The following is a 22,141-nucleotide window of genomic DNA, read 5'->3' on the forward strand; positions in this document are numbered from 1 at the left end:
TCAGGCAGCAATGTTCAGGGAAGTTCAGAAGAACGCCAATCTCTTTGGGCTATTTTTTTTTTTCAGTTTTATCATGCATAACTTTAGCATAAGAGGAGAGAGGAAAGTCAAATTCAGACAAGTTGAATCAATTTGGAAAGGCTTATGCATCATATGAATACTATAACTATATACCAAGTATCATGCTGAAACCACAGTGACTACTAACAACAACTTAGTATTAAACCATTTTGTGCAACAACAACCCTTTAATGTTAGAATCAGTATAAGGGGTAAACACAAAATCACATCCATTCCCATAAACATTACATTTGTTAAGTGTTAGACAGAGGACTTGGTCAGCGTTGGGTTGCTCACGATCACATGCACGATCCACCCACGTTCTAGCTGCAAGCCATGCGGCACCCCTATATGTACTCCCTCCTGTACTCTGTACCTCAATGAGAAAAGCATTCTATCAGTTTTACATGGTATCAGACAACTCCTTCGATCCACTCTTCCCATGACGCACAGGGGGTCAACCCCCCAATCTCACCACCTCCGGCGACCACCAAACTGCTCCCCTCCCCGGCGGCCAGCCACCTCTCCCTCCTCCTCTCCCCGGCAGCCAGCCACCCCTGCCTCTCACCGGCGGCCAGCTTCCTCCGCCTCTCCTCTCCTTTAGTGACACCATTACAGACATCACCCCTTTCATCCCCATTGTCCTAGACCACCATAGCCATAACTACTATCACTGGCGTCACCTATTTGAGATCCACCTCGGCCGCTGCTCCCTCCTTCACCACATCTCCGGCGATGACCCGCCGGCCCCTCATGACCCACGCTGGCAAAAGGACGATCTCGCCATCATCCAATGGCTCTACACCCGCATCTTCACGGAGCTCTTCAACCTCGTCGTCACCGACGGTGCAACTGCTCGCGACGTTTGGCTCGAGCTTCGCCGGCTGTTTCAAGACAACCGCGATGCCCGCGTCTCTGCCCTCAACACGGATTTACGCACCATCACGTAGGGCGATCGTCCTGTCGGCGTGTTCTATCAGCGCATCAAGGCCATCGGCGACGAGCTGTGCGAACTTGGCAAAGTTGTCGCCGATCGCTCTCTCCTTCACACGTTGATGGGCGGCCTCGACGACCGCTTCGCCCAGCAAGCGCCGCTCATCCCCCTCCTCCGCCCTCTGCCAACACTGGCGGAGGCCCGCTCGACGCCGCGGATGGAGGAGCACAACCAGCAGCGCAAGGCCAACATTCCGCACCTCTTCCACACGACGGCGCGTCCCGCTACGGCTCCACCCGCGGCGCCGCCTCCGGCTCAGCCGCCGCCGGGCTGGCGTCCTAGCCCGAACTACAAGGGCAAGAATCCGGTGTACCGGCCGCCCAAGCACGGCGGTGCATCTTCTTCTTCCGCTCCGGCGCCAGGTGCTCCCCCATCGGCTCCCACTCCACCGGCGGCGCCCTCCACCCCGGATACATCTGCATGGAGCCCTTCACATGATCCCTGGATGGGCTTGGTGCAGGCCTGGCTGATGCCCTAGTCGGCACCCTCCCCATACGGCACCCCGCCGGCCTACAGTGGTGCATGGGCGCCCGGCCTTCGCCCTACCGTCGTCGCGCCTGGCCTCCTTGGCTCACGCCCGCCTCCGGCGGCTTACGCTGCATATGCGCCTCTGTACCACGCCGCCGCTGCTCCAACGGCCTACTCCATGTACCCATACAGCGCTCCACCTCCTGGCTGGGATCACGCGACATCGTCCTCTGCATCAACTTCTGCTTCGCCGTCGCAGTCTGCTGCCCCAACCACGACTGCCACCACTCCGGCTTGGGATCAGGCCGCTATTGGAAATATGCCCTAGAGGCAATAATAAAAGGATTATTATTATATTTCCTTGTTCGTGATAATTGTCTTTATTCATGCTATAATTGTATCATCCGGAAATCGTAATACATGTGTGAATACATAGACCATAATATGTCCCTAGTGAGCCTCTAGTTGACTAGCTCGTTGATCAACAGATAGTCATGGTTTCCTGACTATGGACATTAGATGTCGCTGATAACGGGATCACATCATTAGGAGAATGATGTGATGGACAAGACACAATGCTAAGCATAGCACAAGATCGTGTAGTTCGTTTGCTAGAGCTTTTCCAATGTAACTCCCGGATACCGTAGGAGTGCTTTGGGTGTACCAAACGTCACAACGTAACTGGGTGACTATAAAGGTGCACTACAGGTATCTCCGAAAGTGTCTGTTGGGTTGACACGGATCGAGACTGGGATTTGTCACTCCGTATGACGGAGAGGTATCTCTGGGCCCACTCGGTAATGCATCATCATAATGAGCTCAAAGTGACCAAGTGTCTGGTCACGGGATCATGCATTACGGTACGAGTAAAGTGACTTGCCGGTAACGAGACTGGACGAGGTATTGGGATACCGACGATCGAGTCTCGGGCAAGTAACGTACCGATTGGCAAAGGGAATTGTATACGGGGTTGATTGAATCCTCGACATCGTGGTTCATCCGATGAGATCATCGAGGAGCATGTGGGAGCCAACATGGGTATCCAGATCCCGCTGTTGGTTATTGATCGGAGAGCCGTCTCGGTCATGTCTACGTGTCTCCCGAACCCGTAGGGTCTACGCACTTAAGGTTCGGTGACGCTAGGGTTGTATGAATATGAGTATGCAGCAAACCGAAAGTTGTTCGGAGTCCCGGATGAGATCCCGGACGTCACGAGGAGTTCCGGAATGGTCCGGAGGTAAAGAATTATATATAGGAAGTGCTGTTTCGGCTATTGGGAGAGTTTCGGGGGTCACCAGTATTGTACCGGGACCACCGGAAGGGTCCCGGGGGTCCACCGGGTGGGGCCACCTATCCCAGAGGTCCCCATGGGCTGAAGTGGGAGGGGAACCAGCCCCTGGTGGGCTGGTGCGCCCCCCTGGGCCCCCCTCTGCGCCTAGGGTTGGGAACCCTAGGGGAGGGGGCGCCTCCACTTGCCTTGGGGGGCACTCCACCCCCCTTGGCCGCCGCCCTCCTAGAGATCCCATCTCTAGGGCCGGCGCCCCCCCTGGGGGCCTATATAAAGGAGGGGGGAGGGAGGGCAGCCGCACCCTGAAGTCTTGGCGCCTCCCTCTCCCCTGCTACACCTCTCCCTCTCGCAGAAGCTCAGCAAAGCTCTGCCGGAACTCTGCTGCATCCACCACCACGCCGTGGTGTTGCTGGATCTTCATCAACCTCTCCTTCCCCCTTGCTGGATCAAGAAGGAGGAGACGTCATCCACTCCGTACGTGTGTTGAACGCGGAGGTGCTGTCCGTTCGGCACTTGGTCATCGGTGATTTGGATCACGACGAGTATGACTCCCTCAACCCCGTTCTCTTGAACGCTTCCGCTCGCGATCTACAAAGGTATGTAGATGCACTCCTATCACTCGTTGCTTAGATGAACTCATAGATGGATCTTGGTGAAACCGTAGGAAAATTTTTATTTTCTGCAACGTTCCCCAATAGTGGCATCATGAGCTAGGTTTATGCGTAGTTCTCTATTGCACGAGTAGAACACAGATTTCTTGTGGGCGTAGATGTTGTCAACTTTCTTGCCGCTACTAGTCTTATTTTGCTTCAGCGGTATTGTGGGGTGAAGCGGCCCGGACTGACCTTACACGTACGCTTACGTGAGACAGGTTCCACCGACTGACATGCACTAGTTGCATAAGGTGGCTAGCGGGTGTCTGTCTCTCCCACTTTAGTTGGAGCGGATTCGATGAAAAGGGTCCTTATGAAGGGTAAATAGAAGTTGACAAATCACGTTGTGGCTTTTTCGTAGGTAAGAAAACGTTCTTGCTAGAACCCTATTGCAGCCACGTAAAAGATGCAACAACAATTAGAGGACGTCTAACTTGTTTTTGCAGCAATTGCCTTGTGATGTGATATGGCCAAAAGTTGTGATGAATGATGAATGATATATTGTGATGTATGAGATCATGTTCTTGTAATAGGAATCACGACTTGCATGTCGATGAGTATGACAACCGGCAGGAGCCATAGGAGTTGTCTTTATTTTTTGTATGACCTGCGTGTCATTGAAGAACGCCATGTAAATTACTTTACTTTATTGCTAAACGTTAGCCATAGAAGTAGAAGTAATCATTGGCGTGACAACTTCATGAAGACATGATGATGGAGATCATGATGATGGAGATCATGGTGTCATGCCGGTGACGGAGATGATCATGGAGCCCCGAAGATGAAGATCAAAGGAGCTATATGATATTGGCCATATCATGTCACTACTATATAATTGCATGTGATGTTTATTATGTTTATGCATCTTGTTTACTTAGAACGATGGTAGTAAATAAGATGATCCCTTATAATAATTTCAAGAAAGTGTTCCCCCTAACTGTGCGCCGTTGCTAAAGTTCGTCGTTTCGAAGCACCACGTGATGATCGGGTGTGATAGATTCTTACGTTCACATACAATGGGTGTAAGACAGTTTTACACATGCAAAAACACTTAGGGTTAACTTGACGAGCCTAGCATGTACAGACATGGCCTCGGAACACAGAGACCGAAAGGTCGAACATGAGTCGTATGGAAGATACGATCAACATGGAGATGTTCACCGATGATGACTAGTCTGTCTCACGTGATGATCGGACACGGCCTAGTCGACTCGGATCGTGTAACACTTAGATGACTAGAGGGATGTCTAATCTGAGTGGGAGTTCATTAAATAATTTGATTAGATGAACTTAATTATCATGAACTTAGTCTAAAACCTTTGCAAATATGTCTTGTAGATCAAATGGCCAATGCTCATGTCAACATGAACTTCAACGCGTTCCTAGAGAAAACCAAGCTGAAAGATGATGACAGCAACTATACGGACTGGGTCCGGAACCTGAGGATCATCCTCATAGCTGCCAAGAAAGCATATGTCCTAGAAGGACCGCTAGGTGAAGCACCCATCCCAGAGAACCAAGACGTTATGAACGCTTGGCAGTCACGTGCTGATGATTACTCCCTCGTTCAGTGCGGCATGCTTTACAGCTTAGAACCGGGGCTCCAAAAGCGTTTTGAGCAACACGGAGCATATGAGATGTTCGAGGAGCTGAAAATGGTTTTTCAAGCTCATGCCCGGGTCGAGAGATATGAAGTCTCTGACAATTTATATAGTTGTAAGATGGAGGAAAACAGTTCTGTCAGTGAGCACATACTCAAAATGTCTGGGTTGCACAACCGCCTGTCCCAGCTGGACATTAACCTCCCGGACGAGGCGGTCATTGACAGAATCCTTCAGTCGCTCCCATCGAGCTACAAGAGCTTTGTGATGAACTACAATATGCAGGGGATGGTGAAAACTATTCCTGAAGTATTTTCAATGCTGAAGTCAGCAGAGATAGAAATCAAGAAAGAACATCAAGTGTTGATGGTCAATAAAACCACCAAGTTCAAGAAGGGCAAGGGCAAGAAAAACTTCAAGAAGGACGACAAGGATGTTGCCGTGCCCGGTAAGCCAGTTGCCGGGAAGAAGTCAAAGAATGGACCCAAGCCTGAGCCTGAGTACTTTTATTGCAAAGGGAAGGGTCACTAGAAGCGGAACTGCCCCAAATACTTAGCGGACAAGAAGGCCGGCAACACTAAAGGTATATTTGATATACATGTAATTGATGTGTACCTTACCAGTACTCGTAGTAACTCCTGGGTATTTGATACCGGTGCCGTTGCTCATATTTATAACTCACAGCAGGAGTTGCGGAATAAGCGGAGATTGGCGAAGGACGAGGTGACGATGCGAGTCGGGAATGGTTCCAAGGTCGATGTGATCGCCGTCGGCACGCTACCTCTACATTTACCTACGAGATTAGTTTTAAACCTCAATAATTGTTATTTAGTGCCAAGTTTGAGCATGAACATTGTATCTGGATCTCGTTTGATACGAGATGGCTACTCATTTAAATCCGAGAATAATGGTTGTTCTATTTATATGAGAGATATGTTTTATGGTCATGCCCCGATGGTCAATGGTTTATTCTTAATGAATCTCGAACGTAATGTTACACATATTCATAGTGTGAATACCAAAAGATGTAAAGTTGATAACGATAGTCCCACATACTTGTGGCACTGCCGCCTTGGTCACATTGGTGTCAAGCGCATGAAGAAGCTCCATGCTGATGGACTTTTAGAGTCTCTCGATTATGAATCATTTGACACATGCGAACCATGCCTCATGGGCAAAATGACCAAGACTCCGTTCTCCGGAACAATGGAGCGAGCAACCAACTTATTGGAAATCATACATACCGATGTGTGCGGTCCAATGAGCGTTGAGGCTCGCGGAGGATATTGTTATGTTCTCACTCTCACTGATGACTTGAGTAGATATGGGTATGTCTACTTGATGAAACACAAGTCTGAGACCTTTGAAAAGTTCAAGGAATTTCAGAATGAGGTAGAGAATCAACGTGACCGAAAGATAAAGTTCCTACGATCAGATCGTGGAGGAGAATATTTAAGTCACGAATTTGGTACACACTTAAGGAAATGTGGAATCGTTTCACAACTCACGCCGCCTGGAACACCTCAGCGTAACGGTGTGTCCGAACGTCGTAATCGCACTCTATTGGATATGGTGCGGTCTATGATGTCTCTTACCGATTTACCGCTATCATTTTGGGGATACGCTCTAGAGACAGCTACATTCACTTTAAATAGGGCTCCGTCTAAATCCGTTGAGACGACACCGTATGAATTATGGTTTGGGAAGAAACCTAAGCTGTCGTTTCTAAAAGTTTGGGGATGCGATGCTTATGTCAAGAAACTTCAACCTGAAAAGCTCGAACCAAGTCGGAAAAATGCGTCTTCATAGGATACCCTAAGGAAACCATTGGGTATACCTTCTACTTAAGATCCGAGGGCAAGATCTTTGTTGCCAAGAACGGATCCTTTCTGGAAAAAGAGTTTCTCTCGAAAGAAGTAAGTGGGAGGAAAGTAGAACTCGATGAAGTACTACCTCTTGAACCGGAAAGTAGTGCAACTCAAGAAAATGTTCCTGTGGTGCCTACACCAACTGGAGAGGAAATTAATGATGATGATCAAGGTACTTCAGATCAAGTTGCTACTGAACTTCATAGGTCCACAAGGACACGTTCCACACCAGAGTGGTATGGCAACCCTGTCCTGGAAATCATGTTGTTAGACAACGGTGAACCTTCGAACTATGAAGAAGCGATGGCGGGCCCAGATTCCAACAAATGGCTTGAAGCCATGCAATCCGAGATAGAATCCATGTATGAAAACAAAGTATGGACTTTGACAGACTTGCCCGATGATCGGCGAGCGATAGAAAACAAATGGATCTTTAAGAAGAAGATGGACGCGGATGGTAATATTACCATCTATAAAGCTCGACTTGTCGCTAAGGGTTATCGACAAGTTCAAGGGGTTGACTACGATGAGACTTTCTCTCCCGTAGCGAAGCTGAAGTCCATCCGAATCATGTTAGCAATTGCCGCATACTATGATTATGAGATATGGCAGATGGACGTCAAAACGGCATTCCTTAACGGACATCTTAAGGAAGAACTGTATATGATGCAGCCGGAGGGTTTTGTCGATCCTAAGAATGCTAACAAAGTATGCAAGCTCCAGCGATCCATTTATGGGCTGGTGCAAGCATCTCGGAGTTGGAACATTCGCTTTGATGAGATGATCAAAGCGTTTGGGTTTATGCAGACTTATGGAGAAGCCTGCGTTTACAAGAAAGTGAGTGGGAGCTCTGTAGCATTTCTCATATTATATGTAGATGACATACTCTTGATGGGAAATGATATAGAACTTTTGGACAGCATTAAGGCCTACTTGAATAAGTGTTTTTCAATGAAGGACCTTGGAGAAGCTGCTTACATATTAGGCATCAAGATCTATAGGGATAGATCGAAACGCCTCATAGGTCTTTCACAAAGCACATACCTTGATAAGATTTTGAAGAAGTTCAAAATTGATCAGTCCAAGAAAGGGTTCTTGCCTGTATTGCAAGGTGTGAGATTGAGCTCGGCTCAATGCCCGACCACGACAAAAGATAAAGAAGAGATGAGTGTCATCCCCTATGCTGCCATAGGATCTATTATGTATGCCATGCTGTGTACCAGACCTGATGTAAACCTTGCCGTAAGTTTGGTAGGAAGGTACCAAAGTAATCCCGGCAAGGAACATTGGACAGCGGTCAAGAATATCCTGAAGTACCTGAAAATGACAAAGTACGTGTTTCTCGTTTATGGAGGTGACGAAGAGCTCGTCGTAAATGGTACGTCGACGCTAGCTTCGACACAGATCTGGATGACTCTAAGTCACAAACCGGATACGTGTATATGTTGAATGGTGGAGCAGTAAGCTGGTGCAGCTGCAAGCAGAGCGTCGTGGCGGGATCTACATGTGAAGCGGAGTACATGGCAGCCTCGGAGGCAGCGCATGAAGCAATTTGGGTGAAGGAGTTCATCACCGACCTAGGAGTCATACCCAATGCGTCGGGGCCGATCAAACTCTTCTGTGACAACACTGGAGCTATTGCCCTTGCCAAGGAGCCCAGGTTTCACAAGAAGACCAGACACATCAAGCATCGTTTCAACTCCATCCGTGAAAATGTTCAACATGGAGACATAGATATTTGCAAAGTACATACGGATCTGAATGTCGCAGATCCGTTGACTAAACCTCTTTCGCGAGCAAAACATGATCAACACCAGAACTCTATGGGTGTTCGATTCATCACAATGTAACCAGATTATTGACTCTAGTGCAAGTGGGAGACTGTTGGAAATATGCCCTAGAGGCAATAATAAAAGGATTATTATTATATTTCCTTGTTCGTGATAATTGTCTTTATTCATGCTATAATTGTATTATCCGGAAATCGTAATACACGTGTGAATACATAGACCATAATATGTCCCTAGTGAGCCTCTAGTTGACTAGCTCGTTGATCAACAGATAGTCATGGTTTCCTGACTATGGACATTAGATGTCGCTGATAATGGGATCACATCATTGACCCAATCCTAAGAATAGCACAAGATCGTGTAGTTCGTTTGCTAGAGCTTTTCCAATGTCAAGTATCTTTTCCTTAGACCATGAGATCGTGTAACTCCCGGATACCGTAGGAGTGCTTTGGGTGTACCAAACGTCACAACGTAACTGGGTGACTAGAAAGGTGCACTACAGGTATCTCCGAAAGTGTCTGTTGGGTTGACACGGATCGAGACTGGGATTTGTCACTCCGTATGACGGAGAGGTATCTCTGGGCCCACTCGGTAATGCATCATCATAATGAGCTCAAAGTGACCAAGTGTCTGGTCACGGGATCATGCATTACGGTACGAGTAAAGTGACTTGCCGGTAACGAGACTGAACGAGGTATTGGGATACCGACGATCGAGTCTCGGGCAAGTAACGTATCGATTGACAAAGGGAATTGTATACGGGGTTGATTGAATCCTCGACATCGTGGTTCATCCGATGAGTTCATCGAGGAGCATGTGGGAGCCAACATGGGTATCCAGATCCCGCTGTTGGTTATTGACCGGAGAGCCATCTCGGTCATGTCTACGTGTCTCCCGAACCCGTAGGGTCTACACACTTAAGGTTCGGTGACGCTAGGGTTGTATGAATATGAGTATGCAGCAAACCGAAAGTTGTTCGGAGTCCCGGATGAGATCCCGGACATCACGAGGAGTTCCGGAATGGTCCGGAGGTAAAGAATTATATATAGAAAGTGCTGTTTCGGCCATTGGGAGAGTTTCGAGGGTCACCTGTATTGTACCGGGACCACCGAAAGGGTCCCGGGGGTCCACCGGGTGGGGCCACCTATCCTGGAGGTCTCCATGGGCTGAAGTGGGAGGGGAACCAGCCCCTGGTGGGTTGGTGCGGCCCCTCGGGCCCCCCTCTGCGCCTAGGGTTGGGAACCTTAGGGGAGGGGGCGCCTCCACTTGCCTTGGGGGGGCACTCTACCCCCCTTGGCCGCCGCCCCCCTAGAGATCCCATCTCTAGGGCCGGCGCCCCTCCTGGGGGCCTATATAAAGGAGGGGGGAGGGAGGGCAGCCGCACCCTGAAGTCTTGGCGCCTCCCTCTCCCCTGCTACACCTCTCCCTCTCGCAGAAGCTCGGCGAAGCTCCGCCGGAACTCTGCTGCATCCACCACCACGCCGTCGTGCTGCTGGATCTTCATCAACCTCTCCTCCCCCCTTGCTGGATCAAGAAGGAGGAGACGGCATCCGCTCCGTACGTGTGTTGAACGCGGAGGTGCTGTCCGTTCGGCACTTGGTCATCGGTGATTTGGATCACGACGAGTACGACTCCCTCAACCCCCTTCTCTTGAACGCTTCCGCTCGCGATCTACAAAGGTATGTAGATGCACTCCTATCACTCGTTGCTTAGATGAACTCATAGATGGATCTTGGTGAAACCATAGGAAATTTTTTATTTTCTGCAACGTTCCCCAACAGCCGCCTTCATCGCTGCCATGAATTCGCTTACCACACAGGACGCAGGTAACGAATGGATTTTCGATTCCGGGGCTTCCTTGCATATGTCTGCATCTGCTAGTACACTGTCCTCTCTTCACCCCTCTGTTTTATTTCCTTCCATTACCTTAGGAGATGGTTCTTCCATTCCTGTCACATGCCTAGGCACCGCTGCTCTTTCTTCTTCCCGTTCTCCTCTTTTACTTTGTGACATTCTTGTTGCTCCTGCTCTTATCAAGAACCTCATTTATGTTCGTCGTTTCACCATCGATAATCAAGTTTCTGTTGAATTTGATCCTTTTGGGTTATCTATGAAGGACCTTCAAACCAAGACGGAGATCGCACGGTTCAATAGCTCTAGTGACTTGTACACAGTCCATGGTGCATCCTCTCCCTCGTCGCATGCGCTGCTCGCCTCCGTCACCTTGTGGCATCGCCACCTCGGTCATCCTCACAGCGGCACGACGACATTACTCCTTCAAGAATTTCAGCTCCTGCATGATCGTGACAGTCATGATACCTCTTTGTGTCATGCATGTCAGATGGGCAAGCATGTTCGCCTGCCTTTTGGCACGTCTACTACCCGTAGCACTTTCCCTCTTGAGTTATTACATTGCGACTTGTGGACGTCGTCTACCCCGGTGTCTCTGGATTTAAGTACTATCTTGTACTCCTAGATGATTACTCGCACTTTGTTTGGACCTTCCCTCTTCGTGCAAAATCTGATGTGCATGCTCTGTTCGTCAACTTCCAGCGCTATGTCTCTACGCATTTCTCTCTTCCCATTCGGTTTTTGCAGTGTGACAACGGCCAGGAGTTTGACAACTCTCGCAATCGCGCTTTCTTCCTTACTCATGGCATTCTTCTCCAATTCTCCTACCCCTACACCTCTCCCCAGAACGGCAAGGCCGAGCGCTCTCTTCGTACAATCAACGACATCCTCCGCACTCTTCTTATTCAGTCTTCCATGCCATCCTCGTATTGGGTTGAAGCATTGCGTCACACTACTTTCCTTCTGAACATTCATCCTACCAAGCTGTGCCCTCGCTTCTCTCCCTACGAATCCCTCTTTCTAGCTCCCCCTGCCTATCACGATCTCAAAACCTTTGGATGCCTCTGTTTTCCAAACATGGCCGCTACTTCTGCCAACAAACTATCCCCACGGTCTTTGCCCTGCGTTCTTCTCGGGTACTCTGACTCTCACAAAGGCTATCGTTGTCTTCATCTTCCCACCAGCCGCATTATTCTCTCGCGCCACGTCACTTTCGATGAAACACAATTTCCCTTCGCTCGCCACACCGAGCTAGATCAGTCCGCCCCAATTTTCGGTGCCCACGTACCTCCTCCACGCCTCTCCGTGATCGACGTGCATGGGATGCATGGTCCTGTTCACCCGGGCCCCGCTTCTCCACTACCCAACGCTCCAACCAATCCCGCCCCTCCTCTGCATGCCTCTCCACCAGCCCCCACCTCCCGTTCCGCACCTGACAAAAGCGCCGCTCCAGATCCCTCGGATCGCCCGCCCACCAACCCAGCTGCTCCTGGCCCCGTCTCTTCACCCGACGCCAGCATCCATGCAGATTCGCCCGGGCCCTCCACTACGCCACTCCGATCGCCTTCCTATACTCTGCATGCACCTCCCATGCAACCTCTTTCTCCTTCCCTCTCGCCATCTTCGTCTTCCGCTGCTACTCCAACCACGCCACCTACTCCCTTACGGCCACTACCCCGCACTGCCGTCCTAGTCCCGGCTCCTCAAAATGCCCACCACATGCGCACGCGCGGCAAGGCTAGTTTTCATCTTCCTACCGATCGTCTGAACCTCACCGCCATTTCTGAGCCTATCTCTCCCATCCCACGTTCCTACAAGGCTGCCCTTCTCGATCCACACTGGTTCCGTGCCATGAAAGACGATTATGACGCCCTCCTCCTTAACAACACCTGGTCCCTTGTTCTGTGTCCTTCCGACGCCAATGTTGTATCTGGCAAGTGGGATTTTTGCCATAAGTTCAGCTCTGACGGCACTCTCTCTCGCTACAAGGCTCGTTGGGTCTACCGTGGCGATTCTCATCAGCCTGGGATAGACTATGACGAGACGTTCTCTCCTGTTGTCAAACCTAGTACCATCCGTGTTGTCTTGAGCTTAACAGTCTCGTCTTCGTAGCCCATCCACCAGTTAGATGTGAAAACACTTCCCTACACGGTTCTCTTTCCGAAACTGTCTACTGTCGCCAGCCTCTTGGTTTTTCTCACCCCACTCTTCCTGATCATGTTTGTCACCTTCAGAAGTCTCTCTACGGTCTCAAACAAGCGCCCCAAGCCTGGTTTCAGCATTTCACCTCCTTCATCCAACGCCTCGGCTTCTCTCCCTCTCGCTCGGATTCCTCTTTATTCATTTTTCACTCATCGGAGCATGTTGCCTACCTTCTCCTTTACGTCGATGATATTGTTCTGGCTTCCTCTTATGACTCCTTTCTCGCCCACATAATCTCTTTCTTACGCACAAAATTCTGTATGACGGATCTTGGTCCCCTTCACCACTTTCTTGGCATTGCCGTCTCTTGCTCCTCCTCGGGTCTCTTTCTATCTCAGCGTCAATACGTTCTTGATCTTCTTTCCAAGGCCGGCATGACAGACTGTCACTCCTCCAGAACACCCGCTGAAACGGGACCCAAACTCTCTTCTGATGGCGAGCAACTCTCCCTCTCGGACGCCACTCTCTTTCGCAGCCTCACCGGAGCGCTCCAATACCTCACCCTCACTCGCCCGGATATCACCTATGCTGTCCAGCAAGCCTGCTTGTACATGCACGATCCTCGTCTTCCGCACATGAGTCATATCAAACGTGTTTTATGCTACCTCAAAGGAACCCTCGACCACGGCCTTTCTATCACTTCTTCTTCCCCGACCACTCTCAGAGCGTACTCTGATGCAGACTGGGCAGGATGTCCGGACACTCATCGATCCACTTCGAGATACTGTGTGTACTTGGGTGATAACTTGATTTTATGGTCGTCGAAACGGCAGCTCACTGTTTCCAGGTCGTCTGCGGAAGCTGAATACCGCTTGGTCGCTCATACTATCACCGAAACAGTGTGGCTCCGTCAGCTTCTTCACGAGCTTCACCGCCCTCTTCATCGCGCGACGATTGTCTACTGTGACAACATATCTACTGTGTACTTATCATGTAATCTTGTACAACATCGTCGCACTAAACATATAGAGATAGAAATCCACTTTGATAGGGAGAAAGTAGCATTAGGTGAGGTTCGCATTCTTCATGTTCCCACCAGCGCTCAATTTGCAGACATCTTCACCAAGGGCCTGTCGTCGACACCCTTCATCGACATTCGCTCCAGCCTCAACGTCGTTGAGCCCGCCGTTGACACTGCAGGGGGTGTTAGACAGAGGACTTGGTCAGCGTTGGGTTGCTCATGATCACATGCACGATCCACCCACGTTCTAGCTGCAAGCCATGCGGCACTCCTATATGTACTCCCTCCTGTAATCTGTACCTCAATGAGAAAAGCATTCTATCAGTTTTACATTAAGTGCAATATCTAAACAGATAGCAGCATATTCAAGAGAAATGAAATCAATTTCTTTTTTTCCCGCACGCCAGCTTGAAGAGGGAGGGTGCAAGGTCACGTGGTGCGGCCCCATCCAACCACTTTGACTTCTAGAAACTCGTAGTTTGCCCATTTCCAAGGTGAATGTTGGTGGAGGCATGAAAGAGCTGCATATCCGCTTCAGAGCAGGGGAGTTTCATTCCAAACCATGGCCTAGGTTGGCATTGCCACGTGAACCAGGCCCACCGCAGCCGTAGAGCTCTGCTAAAAGACGAGAGGTTTTTGATGCCCAGTCCACCGTACTTTTTTGGTGAGCAAACCAGCTGCCAGTTGACTGCACAAGTCCCACCTTTGGCCTCCTCCTCACTGCCCTTCCAAAGAAAACTTCTCCTAAGCTTGTCGATCCTCTTAACCAGCCACTTGCTAGGAGCGAACAGGGTCAACAGGTAGGTGGTGACAGAGGTAAGGACTGAGTTGATCAACATTAGCCTTCCCGCTTTGTTCAGGAGCTTGCCTTTCCATCTTGCGAGCTTTGCAGCTATCTTGTCAATCAGAATTTGGAGGTCGGCGCGCCTAAGGTTGTGTAGGCTAAGTGGTAGCCCGAGATATTTGCAAGGGAAAGAGTCAGTTGTTCCCTCGAACTCGGAGAGCACTTCATTAGTTGCCAGCTCATCACAACAGATAGGGAAAGCCGATGACTTGTTGAAGTTGGTGTAGAGTCCAGAGATTCTCCCAAAGGCTTCCAGGATTGCTTGTGAGGCCCTCATCTCAGACTTGCACGGGTTCAGAAATAGGGCAGCATCGTCCGCATAAAGGCTGACTCTGATGGAGGCCAAATTGTGCGCCATAGGCTTCAGGATCCCGGCTTCGGTTGCAGACGCGAAGATATGCTGTAGTGGCTCTATAGCAAGCAGGAACAAAAAAGGCGAGAGTGGGTCGCCTTGTCGCAAGCCACATTGATGGTAGAAAGGCAGCCCCGGATCACCATTGAGGATTACTCTGGAGGAGGTTGAGCAGAGCACGATTGCAACCAAATCACGGCATCTCTGTCCGAAGCCCATGTGGCAGAGCACCTCAAGCAGATAGTCCCATCTGACGGAATCAAATGCCTTTGCAATATCCAGCTTCAAAAAGATTGCCCCTTTCTTGGCTCTATATAAACTCTGGACGAGATTTTGAACATACAGAAAATTGTCTTGGATCGATCTTCCTTTGAGGAAGGCACTTTGGCTCATAGATATTAGATGCTGCATAGTTGGCGCCAGTCTATTGGCAAGGAGTTTTCCCAAGATCTTAGCAACACTGTGGGAAAGACTTATTGGGCGATAATCAGCAGCGCGTAGAGCATTTTCTTTCTTCGGGATTAGGACAATGAATGCAGAGTTCAACAGGTTCCAGTTTCTAGCATCAAGGGCAGAGAGCTGGTTAAGGGCATTCAGCAAATCCACCTTAATCGTGTGCCAACATGTTTTGAAGAAAAGCCCAATGAAGCCGTCCGGGCCCGGTGCCTTCTCTGCTGCCATTTCTTTAATAGCTTTGCCCAGCTCATCTAAGTCAAATGGGTGATCAAGGTGTGTCAGGTCTGCAGATGGCAGATTAAGATTAGACCAGTTCATTCGCAGAGTGGCGCTTTTCGGTTGACCCAACAAGGAGATGAAGTGATTTTTTAGGACTGCTGCCTTGTCCTCATGATCAGAAGCAACATGGTCACCATGATGAAGGAAGGTGAAACAGCTTGGTGTTCGCGTCGCCAACTCTAATCCAAACTAATCTTGATCGTTGCCTCATCTTATTTTTTGAATAGCAGCAATGGCAAGCAACCTCCCCTTTAGCAACGCACGTAAGTCAAGCTCCTGTTGTGTTAGGGACCGGTTCTCCATCGCGAGGTCAAGCTGCAATATGACCTCGGAGGCAACTGCAGAACAAAATCTTCTCTCTTTGATCAGGTTTTTACTCCACTTTTTGAGGGCTTTGGCTGTTCTAGTAAGCTTGATGTGCAGCTTCCGAATGCAATCATTGGTATGCAGGTTCTTGGACCATGCCTGGGAGACAACCTCACTGAAGCCATCCTCATTTGGCCACCAAGCCTCGAACCGGAATCCAGAGAAGTGACGCGCTTGAATCTTCTTCATGATCAGAGGGCAATGGTCAGAGATGTCAGTGGATCCCGGCAGTAGCTGGAAGTCAGGGTATCTTGATTCCCACTCCTCAGTGAACAACACTTTGTCTATCTTGGTTAGGGTAGAATTCAGCCTTTCATTTGACCAGGTGAAGCGGCGTCTGATCAGAGGCAACTCCTTTAAATGCAGATCATCAATGGCGGCACGAAAGGCACGGATCATACGAAGGTTGATATTGATGTTGCTCTTCTCGGATGCACGGCTAATAAGGTTAAAGTCTCCAAGTACAACCCATTCGGACGGAGCCAAGGCTTTGATGTGCCTGATCTCATTCAAGAAGTTGAGTTTGTCCTCGTCAGATTGTGGGCCGTAGACCCCTGTCAATAGCCAAGACGAGTTGCAGCAAAGGTCGGTGATCAACGCGGACACTGAGAAAGTCCCCTGTAACAGCGGTTGCATATTTCTGTCAGTTCATTGGTTCGATTGCCAAGCCTGATGTTGACCTGATCTGGAGGCTCAAGATTGAAAGAAAGGTGAGGTTTTTCCTCTGGACTTTGGCTCAAAACAGACTCCCAACCACTGACAGGCTGCGAGCCCATGGGAGCGATCATAACGCGACGTGTTCTCTCTGCCTCCAACTCCCTGAAACTGCACTCCACCTCTTCAACACATGCCTTTTTTCCAAGGATGTTTGGAACAAGCTATGCTTGGCACGACCCTTGTGCTACCCTTCCCTGCCTGCTAGCATTCAGTCCATCTCTCATTAGTGGAGTGTTTGCTCCCAGCGCAACAACGAGCAGGCCGTTGCTGCTGCTTATTTTGCTTGGCACATGTGGAATGTGAGGAACAGGAGGGTCTTCAACCCCAAGTCTACCTCAGCGGACGGCGTGGTTTCTTTGATAAAAGCTGACTTAGATTTCCTGAGAGTAGCGCTGTAATTTCCCCTTTTTTTGTACAGGCAGCGTTCTCTGGACGACTGCTCACTCTTATGTACATTCCTAATCTTCAATGAAAAGGCAGAGCACCTGCCGTTCGAGTCAAAAAAAAAAGAAAACAATTTCTCTTCATAGTAACTTGTTGTAAAGCAATCTGGTCAGAGTCCTTTACCGGGACTAAAAAATAAGATCAATTTCATCACCTCACATTTCCTAGATTCATTACTCTAGTAATTCTTGCTTTGCTCCTAATTAACTGGCAGTACTCCCAATTTACATGTTCAGTATGCTTTTGGCTTTCAAACTCAAATGCTAGTCTTGGTGTTTTTTTAAATTAGCACAAAAGATGTAGCTTCAATCAAGAATACGTACATTACCTATCCACTTAATCCGCAACACAGTCCTACAACACTTGAGTTATTCCTTTTCTCAACATATGTTTACAAAAAACTTTTTTCGGGTTCATTTCCAGGTGCAGTCAAATTTACAATATAACTGTGAAGAAAGTACGACAAATGGTTGCGCAATAAGCATTTGTAACACGGCCTCCAATGCAAGTTTAAACATGTGGCTCACCGACCTCTGGACGGAACAAAGGAACAGTGTGCTTACAACACTACGGAGCTAGTTTGGGCTAAAATAATGCGGGTTGATCAAACATTGGTGAGGGTAGAAAAGCATGCATGACTAAAAGCTATTTTTGAAAAAGCCTGACCAGAAAAATAGAGCCACTAGACTATCCGGGAAAGATTACTCTAGATTTACATAATTTTAGCAGGTGCTGACCTGCAGTTCTATGTCAGTATGCTTGTGCCAATTTATTATCCAGCTGACGTTCCAAAGATGATGTCCATGTCTGAAGAAATCCTGGAAATGATGTCCAAATACTGTGTCACAAGCACTCGATCCATTTACACTGGAAAGTGAAATAACTGAAGTATGTGCTCTTTCAACTTTAAAAAATCCATCATTTCAAAAAAGATAGGATGATAAGTCAATTGACAATCAGACAATGTTTAGAAGTTAGAACATGTTAAGAAAACATAAGTTTCAGATAACAACAAAGATTGATGAAACACCAGACTTTAGATTACAAGTATCAAGGGAGAAATTTACCTCAAACTTGTCTATTTCAATGTTGCGTCCAACCTCTTTCCATAAAGTTGCAGTCGAGCTTGAACCAGAGTACTTTGGGGTAAAAGAGAATTGAAAAGAAATGTCTTCTTAGAGGACAATAACTATACCAACAGTAACTTGGTAAAAGAAACTTAATCAAACTTCAACAGCAAGACTATTAATCTATACGTGAACTGCAGATGCCAATGTAAATGAACCTCTTTGAATAGTGATACTTCCACATGCAGGCAATTGTCGTATCTCTTTTTCTTGTATTTATCTATCTATCTATCTATCTATCTATCTATCTACTAGCCCTATACTAGTAAGTGTGCACGTGCAAATGCACGTCTCAACTAATATACAAGTATATGTAAGAATAACATGCATATAAAGATAGTTTGGTTGCACCAGAAAACATTATGGGTGATTCGTAGGCTGAGTCCTTTTTTCCTTTTCATATTTGAGGGCGATGCGTGGGCTGAGTTTTTTTTGCGGGATTCGTAGGCCAAGTTGATATTTTTGCCAACAAAAAATACATCTAAATGAGTAAATATAGTGGCAAAATAAGGATCTTAAAGACCAAGCAAAATATGACTAAGTTTCAAGCTCCTTGCGGCAACCAGCGATGCACTGAATATGCACCCTTGGGCACCCAGGGCTTGATAAAAGAGGACCCTTCCGCGCCTGCCTATCCCGGCAAATAATATTTATCATGTTTGGATCTACCATATTTTGTTTATTTACTTCAGGTTCTTAGCTCACATAGTTTCTCGCTGACCTTTTTGTACTGTTCCTATCGAATCAACACCAACCTCTTAACACAATCCCAAATAGAAGGGTCTCGATGCACGTACTTCCTAACATATGAGACAAACATAATTAGATTTCGTGGGACATAACAAAACAATGCACTTGCAAAGAAGTATGTACATGAATAGTTACCGTCTAAATCACAGCGCGTCGGGCCATCAGAGGGTGCCGGGAAGTGTTCGAACGTGAGTGTGGATGCGTCCGTCCCAAGAAGGCATCCTGATATACATTCATAGATACTTAATATGATGGCAAGAAAAATTAGACGCATAATAAAATCAAAGTAATAAACTTACTCGATGTATGATCAACCTTCATGTCGGAGGCCTCAAGAACAACACTGTTGAACTCTGCTTGCTAGAGGTCTTCCTCGTATAGCTTAAGTGTGTTTCCAAAAACTCTGAGAAAAATTATATTACGATTGCCCGCAACTATTGCTACTTCTCTCATGCCATCTGCGGCATAGCAATCTGTCTCAAGAGGACCAACATACATGACCACCCCCGAGGCATCTAAAAAATCTAAGTCAGTTTGATGTTGATCGTTACCTAAAGTTAATTTTTAGAGCAAGAGTGCAAATTAAGTTAGAAATACTACCAGTGAGCGAGCCATGCTCCAGATCAAGAACATCCATCTGCATTAATAATGTGAACAATTTTTTAGTGGCTTGATAGGAATCATGATCTATAGTACAGCTAAATGATTGTACTTTGAGTGACCAAATGATGAAAATTACACAATAGGATCTCGTGCGACATTACCTCTGAACCGTAGGCACTTGAGAAGATCGTAGTGGAGAAGGTTTCTTCGTGGTTATCTCTACTATTAAAGGAGAATTGAACGCCCTGATGGTTCCACCTCCATCTCCTGTCATCCCCCGCGCTAAAAAAGATCGCAGACAACATCTCACGTTCGAGGCCAGCGAAAGAAAAAAAAGACCATCGGACGCACGTCCCACCCGATCCACTCTCACGCCCGCCCCCATCACCTCATAATCCAAACCACCTCCATGTCGATCCCGTGTCTCTCCCCAGAAAAATCGCTGCAGTCGGCTCCTGCTTCCTCGCTTGACTCGGACGCGGTTCTCTCCTCCCCATCATTCGTCCTGGGGCTACCTCAAGAACCGCACGTCCAAGTCCTCGCCGCCCCCTTCCTTCTAAATCCACAAGCCCGGGCTAGGGGAGGAGCGAGGACATGCTTAGACCGGTGGGGATCTGACGACCTCACGCGTGGCGACCGCGCGCGTGCTGGGCCTACTACGTATTGGCCGGAACGAGTCTGCCGTGCACACGACATGGTAGGTGGTTTGGCCTCCGTCTCGGCAACGATGGCGGGCATCAACAGATCGGAGGGCATGGTCTGAACCAGCTGGACATCTTGGCGCTGTTGTTCATGGAGGGCGATGCAGGTTGGTCCAACCAATGGTGGCCTGGCGAGCCTCGTGGCGCTGGTAAAATTGCTCACTACTTTTTCTCTTGTCGTGTCTTCTTCTTTCCCATGAAGGTCACATAATCCCTCTAATTTGTACTTCTTGCTTCATAATTCTTTTTTCTTAGTGGAATGGAGGAAATAAGATGATTAGACCTTTTGTTATTTTGGACCATTGAATTACTTGATGATGATCTCTTGCAGATCTCTGTAATGGAGAAAGTAATATTGCGTCATCTCCCTGCACTCTGTATGGTCTTATTGGTTTAGCCGGGTGGCCGTGCACCCACTTCCCTAAACTTCGGTAAAACTAATCTTTCTCGTTAAGGTATATTAAGAGCCTAAACATATAAAGCTTATTTCACAAAAGGCTATCCTAACTGTCCAAATGGTTGCTTGTTTTCTGATATAAATAGATTTAGTTAATGGGTTTACAGAATCTTGACTTGTATAAATACGACACTCGCTTCTTCTCTCAACCATTTGGACAGTTATGTCCTGTTGAGTTCATGAATTGGATATGCATACTCTTTCTTTCCAATGCAGGTGCTCGACAATTTTGTGAGGCATTTAGCCAAAACAGATAATGTGCGCCAATGCTACCAGTTTGTTAACTATTTATACGTCAGCAAATATTACAGAAAGATGTTATATGGTATCGAGTATGACAAATGTGAGAATATCTTGTGGTTGAACTTTGAAGCAGGAAGCTCTAGATGTTTATTTTTACTGTAAGAAGCTCTATTGTACTAACTCCCGCATAATTGTGTGAGTTAAAAATTTGGCAAATTCTCGAGTCAGGAAACTAGAGTGAACTATCATAGTGGTCTGGTTTCCAATTATGTGTTACAGCCCATAAAGCAAGATGGATTGCTCTGTTATTTTTATTACCACACTTATAAATATCTCAATTAATGGTTAGTAATTCGCGAGACCATGAAACTCATCTGATGAGTACACATCACCGATGCTTTTCTAAATTTACTCGTTGTCATACTTCTTAGACTATTAGTTGGTCAGGCACAACACTCTTTTAACGCTTGTCTGGGTAATTGACCTGCTTAATCAAACTGACATTGGGAAAAGCCTGCAGCTGTCTACGCCAGAGCACGAATCTTATACTCGCTGAACGGGCCAGATCAGAGGGAGTCGGGACTCCCGGGTGCTGTCGCCCCTTTTGGTAAAAGTATATATTATCTGTACGTACTGTTAATATAACGTTTGTTTCAGCTCATGTATGCACCAAGAATAAGCACTACAATTTCTGGGCCTGCAGTTTATTTAAGGTTCTCGGATGGCCACTTTCATGCTTGCACGGAGGATGCGAAGTTTACCTGGGTCAGAACACTAGATTTCATACATCATTTGCATTATATCTTTAACCGAAAAAAGCTTTCGCCCCGCTTTATAAATAAAGCAACCGCCACAGAGCATACATACCACATAGGTCCAAACCAACACACACGAGTCTCACGAAAAAGAACAAAAGGTTCTGCTGAGGACACAGCCCAACAAGCCCAAAAAAGAAGAAAACAACAGCAGTACAGCGCACCAGACACAAGGTGGCTAATCGGGCTCCGGCGGTGGCGGCGGTGGCGGCGGAGATAGGCGGACGGCCATCGATCGGATGTCGGCGATG

The 22,141-nt window shown here is 47.8% G+C and overlaps 1 long non-coding RNA gene across 1 annotated transcript; it reads right to left on the bottom strand.

The window, feature by feature from the left end:
* Positions 1-19,217: 19,217 nt before the first annotated feature.
* LOC123133757 (uncharacterized) lies at positions 19,218-19,949 on the bottom strand. The gene is made up of 4 exons (XR_006465384.1): positions 19,836-19,949; positions 19,672-19,708; positions 19,371-19,586; positions 19,218-19,293 (listed from the first exon to the last, which is right to left on the bottom strand). It is a non-coding gene; the product is annotated as an uncharacterized lncRNA (long non-coding RNA).
* Positions 19,950-22,141: the final 2,192 nt, after the last annotated feature.

This window comes from Triticum aestivum, chromosome 6B, assembly GCF_018294505.1.
Source record: "Triticum aestivum cultivar Chinese Spring chromosome 6B, IWGSC CS RefSeq v2.1, whole genome shotgun sequence".
Classification (NCBI taxonomy): domain Eukaryota; kingdom Viridiplantae; phylum Streptophyta; class Magnoliopsida; order Poales; family Poaceae; genus Triticum; species Triticum aestivum.